Source organism: Sapajus apella, unplaced genomic scaffold (genome assembly GCF_009761245.1).
Source record: "Sapajus apella isolate SASKATOON/1434 unplaced genomic scaffold, GSC_monkey_1.0 scaffold8, whole genome shotgun sequence".
Classification (NCBI taxonomy): Eukaryota; Metazoa; Chordata; class Mammalia; order Primates; family Cebidae; genus Sapajus; species Sapajus apella.
Genome location: NW_022436948.1, coordinates 14,090,592 through 14,096,591, shown reverse-complemented (window position 1 = coordinate 14,096,591; position 6,000 = coordinate 14,090,592). Strand labels below are relative to the sequence as shown.

Sequence of the window (6,000 nt, the reverse complement as noted above, 5' to 3'; positions counted from 1 at the left end):
CATAGAAGATATACATCTGGGGATTGGCGTGGTTGCTCACGCCTGTAATCCCAGCACTTTGGGAGGCCAAGGCAAATGGATCATGAGGTCAAGAGTTTGAGACTAGCCTGGCCAACATGGTGAAACCCCGTCTCTACTAAGAATACAAAAATTAGCCGGGCAGAGTGGTGCGTGCCTGTAATCCCAGCTACTCAGGAGGCTGAGGCACAAGAATCGCTTGAATTTGGGAGGCGGAGGTTGCAGTGAGCCACGACTGTGCCACTACACTCCAGCCTGGGCGACACAGCAAGACTTTGCCTGGAAAGATGCAAGGCTGGTTCTACATATGCAAGTCTATAAACGTAATCCACCACATAAACAGAACCAAAGACAAAAACCACATGATTATCTCAATAGATGCAGAGAAGGCCTTCGAAAAAATTCAACAGCACTTTATGCTAAAAACTCTCAATAAACTAGGTATTGAAAGAACATATCTCAAAAGAATAAAAGCTATTTATGACAAACCTATAGCCAGTATCATACTGAATGGGCAAAAACTGGAAGCATTCCCTTTGAAATCTGGCACTAGACAAGGATGCCCTCTCTCACCACTTCTATTCAATATAGTACTGGAAGTTCTAGCCAGAGCAATCAGGCAAGAAAAATAATAAAGGGTATTTAATTAGGAAAAGAGGAAGTCAACTTGTCTCTGTTTGCAGACGACATGATTGTATATTTAGAAGACCCTATCGTCTTAGCCCAAAATCTCCTTAAATTGATAAGCAACTTCAGCAAAGTCTCAGGATACAAAATCAATGTGCAGAAATCACAAGCATTTCTATACACCAATAACAGACAGAGAGCCAAATCATGAGCAAACTCCCATTCGCAATTGCTACAAAGAGAATACAATACCTAGAAATACAACTAATAAAGGATGTAAAGGACCTCTTCAAGGAGAACTACAAACCACTGCTCAGTGAAATAAGAGAGGACACAAACAGATGGAAAAACATTCCATGCTTATTGTTAGTAATAATCGATATCGTGAAAATGGCCATACTGCCCAAAGTAATTTATAGATTCAACGCTATCCCTATCAAGCTCCCAATGACCTTCTTCATAGAACTGGAAAAAACCACCTCAAACTTCATATAGAACCAAAAGAAAGCCTGCATAGCCAAGACAATCCTAAGCCAAAAGAATAAAGCCAGAGACATCACACTACCTAATTTCAAACTATACGGCTACAGTAATCAAAACAGCATGGTACTACAGGCATTAATCGACTTACCACCTATGCAACTTATGACCTTTCGACTTTACGACCACAATCGCTAGCCACGACTGCTCCACGTCTGGCAGTGCAAGTGTTGCCCAGCTGGGCGTTCGACAATGTGGACCAGCTTCCAGCAGCACTATCATCTCCACGTGCACCATTTCAACTGTACATATAGCCTACTCAACTTACGACCAAATCGTGTTACGACCGGTCCGCGGTCCCGACCGTGGTCGTAAGTCGAGCACTAGCTGTAGTACCAAAACAGAGATATAGACCAATGGAACAGAACAGAGGCCCTGGAGGAAATGCCACACCTCTGCAACCATCTGATCTTTGACAAACCTGACAAAAACAAACAATGGGGAAAGGATTCCCTGTTTAATAAATGGTGTTGGGAAAACTGGCTAGCAGTGTGCAGAAAGCAGAAACTGGACCCCTTACTGACACCTTACACTAAAATTAACTCTAGAAAGATTAAAGACTTAAACATAAGACCTGGGCCGGGCGCGGTGGCTCAAGCCTGTAATCCCAGCACTTTGGGAGGCTGAGGTGGGTGGATCACGAGGTCAAGAGATCGAGACCATCCTGGTCAACATGGTGAAACCCCGTCTCTACTAAAAATACAAAACATTAGCTGGGCATGGTGGTGCGTGCCTGTAATCCCAGCTACTCAGGAGGCTGAGGCAGGAGAATTGCCTGAACCCAGGAGGCAGAGGTTGCGGTGAGCCGAGATCACGCCATTGCACTCCAGCCTGGGTAACATGAGTGAAACTCCGTCTCAAAAAAAAAAAAAAAAAAAAAAAAAAAACATAAGACCTAACACCATAAAAACTCTAGAAGAAAACCTAGGCAAAACCATTCAGGACATAGCCATAGGCAAGGACTTCATGACTAAAACACCAAAAGCATTGGCAACAAAAGCCAAAATAGACAAATGTGACCTAATTAAACTCTGTAAAGCAAAGAAACAATCATTAGAATGAACTGGCAACCAAAAGAATGGGAAAAAATTTTTGCAATCTACCCATCTGACAAAGGGCCAATATCCAGAATTTACAAAGAACTAAAACAGATTTAGAAGAAAAAACAAACAAACCCATCCAAAAGTGGGCGAAGGATATGAACAGACACTTTTCAAAAGAAGACATATATGAGGCCAACAAACATATGAAAAAATGCTCATCATCACAGATTATTAGAGAAATGCAAATCAAAACCACCTCACACCAGTTAGAATGGTGATCGTTAAAAAATCTGGAGACGACAGATGCTGGAGAGGATGTGGAGAAATAGGAACACTTTTACACTGTTGGTGGGAGTGTAAACTAGTTCAACCATTGTGGAAGGCAGTGTGGCGATTCCTCAAGGATCTAGAAATAGAAATTCCATTTGACCCAGCAATCCCATTACTGGGTATATACCCAAAGGATTACAAATCATTCCTTTATAAAGACACATGCACACATATGTTCATAGTGGCACTGTTTACAATAGCAAAGACCTGGAACCAACCCAACTGCCCATGGACAATAGACTGGACAAGGAAAATGTGGCACATATATACCGTGGAATACTATGCAGCCATAAAAAATGATGTGTTTGTGTCCTTTGTAGAGACATGGATGAATCTGGAAACCATCATTCTCAGCAAACTGACACAAGAAGAGAAAATCAAACACTGCATGTTCTCACTCACAGGTGGGTGATGAACAATCAGAACACATGGACACAGGGAGGGGGGCATCACCCAATATACACTGAGGTCTGTTGTGGGGAGCCAAGGGAGGGACAGCGGTGGGGGGAGGGAGGCCGGGGAGGGATAACATGGGGAGAAATGCCAGATGTAGGTGACAGGAGTGATGGAGGCAGCAAACCACACTGCCATGTGTGTACCTATGCAACAATAGCAAATAATTGAAAACAGCTACAAGTCCATCCATAGGTGTGATGTGTTGAATTGTGGCCCCTGAAAAGATAAGTTCAAGTCCTAGTCCATGGCATACCTGTGAATATGACCTTATTTGGAAATACAATATGTGTGGATGTGATTAGTTAAGACAATGGTCCCCAACTTTATCCACACCAGGGATTGGTTTCATGGGACAATATATCTATGGATGGGGGTGGTTTTGAGATGAAGCTGTACCACCTCAGATCATCAGGCATTACATCCTCATAAAGAGCGGGCAGCCTAGATCGCTCCCATGCTCAGTCCACAGTAGGGTTCACGATGAGAATCTAATGCTGCCACTGATTTGAGAGGAGGCAGAGCTCGGGTGGCAATACTCACTCCTCACCATTCACCTCCTGCTGTGAGGCCAGTTCCTAACAGACCACAGACCGGTATTGATCTGCAGCCCAGGGACTGGGGATCCTTGAGATTAGATGAGGTCATATTGATATGGCTCCGATGAGTGGAGGAACACAAGGGTTCTTGGTCCTCGTGCCGGTTTAGATAAAACGACAGGGACACAAATGGAGTGGTTTTAAAGAGCAGAGAGCTTAATAGGCAAGAAAGGAGAAGGCAGAAGGAAGAAGCTCCCCGCTTCTTCCTTCAGAGACAGCGGCAGGGGTGGAGGGTGAGCGTCTCCAAAGCTGAAAGAGGAGACCCCAAGTGGGTCGGAAACCAGCCAGGTATATAGAGGCTGGAGGAGGCGGTGTCTGATTTGCATAGGGCTCAGAGAATTGGTTGGACCAGGCGTGTCATTCATGCAACCGGATAAAAAGCTGGCCCTCCCACCCTAGCCTTTTAATATGCAAATGTAGGGCACCACGAGGTTCTATACACGTCAGGATATGTGGGGGTGGCCATGTTGACAGGCACATGTTGGGGGGCAAGGGCAAGAAGAGGGTGGGAATCGCCATGTTTGGGTGGACCGTTTTTAATGGCCTGCATTTGCATATCAAAGGTTGCCTGCCTGGCTCTGAGAGCCAGGACTTTACAAGAAACATTTCCGGGAACAAGATGGTGAGCTCATGGTGAGAAGCTGTGAAGCAAGAGTAGAAATTAGTATGCCTAGAAACAGATTTTAAAGGCAGCTTCTCTTCAGAACATCTTTTTTCATACCACTTGATAAGCATCTTGAAACACCATGGCTGTAGCTGCAGTAAAATGGGTGATGTCAAAGAAAACTATCTTGAAACATTTATTTCCAATCCCAAATGGAGTTTTATATTGTGTTTGTCATAAATCTACATATTCTCCTCTACCAGATGACTATAATTGTAAAGTAGAACTTGCCCTGACTTCTGATGGCAGGACAATAGTATGCTACCACCCTTCTGTGGACATTCCATATGAACACACAAAACCTATCCCGCGGCCAGATCCTGTGCATAATAATGAAGAAACACATGATCAAATCCTGAAAACCAGATTGGAAGAAAAAGTTGAACCCCTTGAGCAAGGACCTATGGTAGAACAACTTAGCAAAATGTTCTTTACTACTAAGTACCGCTGGTATCCTTATGGACGGTATCACAGATGTTGTAAGAATCCGAATCCTCCAAAAGACAGATGATGCTGAGGTTCCTGGGAGAATCAAAGAGAAATGTGCCTCATTTGCAATTTGAAAAAATGCCGTCTGGTGTATTCACTAATATGTAGTAAAGTAATAATAATAAAATATCTTTTCATATATTAAAAAAAAAAAAAAAGAAAGAAACATTTCTGCAGCAGCTTTAAAAACAAAAACTTCCCAAGGATCCATTTTCTTCTCTGCCTAAAATAATTTCTTAATAACTCCTACCACAACATGAGTTAGAGTTGACCCTAAACCCAATGATGGGTGTCTTTGGAAGAAGAGCACAGGACACACAGAAACAGACACATATAAAGAAGAAGGCCACATGACCATACTGGCAGAGATCTGTGTGACCGGGCCATAAGCCAAGGAACACCTGGAGCCACCAGAACTGGATAAGGCAAAGGAAGATTCTTTTCTAGAGCCATCAGAGGGACTGCAGACCTGTTAACACCTTGGTTTTGCACATCTGCCCTCTAGAACTCTGGGAAAATAAATTTATGTTATTTTAAGCAACCCAATTTGTGGTAATTTGTTATGGCAGTCCTACAAGAATACTGTAATAAGGGTTAGTTCAATAAATAGTGGTACTGGCCGGGTGCGGTGGCTCACACCCATAATCCCAGCACTTTGAGAGGCTGAGGTGGATGGATCACTTGAGGGCAGGAGTTCGAGACCAGCCTGGCCACTGTGGCGAAACACTGTCTCTACTAAAAATACAAAAATTAGCTGGGCATGGTGGCCCACGCCTGTAGTCCCAGCTACTCCGGGGGCTGAGGCAGAAGAATCGCTTGAACCCAGAAGGTAGAGGTTGCAGTGAGCTGAGATTGCGCCACTGCACTCCAGCCTGGATGACAGAAGTGAGATTCTGTCTCAAAAAATAAATGGTGCATACATATGGCTAAAGATGGAAGTGAAACCCTCCCATCTATTCCCTTTTTGTTTTTTGAGACAGAGTCTTGCTCTTCACTCAGGCTGGAGTGCAGTGGTGCAATATAGTCTCACCTCTGCCTTCTGGGGTCCAGAGATTCTCCTGCCTCAGCCTCCCCTGTAGTTGGAATTACAAGCCCACACCACCACACCCGGCTAATTTTTGTATTTTTAATAAAGAGGGGATTTCACCATGTTGGCCAGACTGGTCTCAAACTCCTAACCTCAGGTAATCCGCCTGCCTCAGCCTTCCAAAGTGCTCGGATCACAGGCATTAGCCAC

The 6,000-nt window shown here is 44.0% G+C and overlaps 1 pseudogene across 1 annotated transcript; it reads left to right on the top strand.

Moving 5' to 3' along the window:
* The first annotated feature begins 4,229 nt into the window (after positions 1-4,229).
* Positions 4,230-4,904, top strand: LOC116550892 (annotated as a pseudogene). Its single transcript, XR_004268613.1, has one exon. The product of XR_004268613.1 is annotated as a 39S ribosomal protein L42, mitochondrial pseudogene (transcript).
* The last annotated feature ends 1,096 nt before the right edge of the window (positions 4,905-6,000 follow it).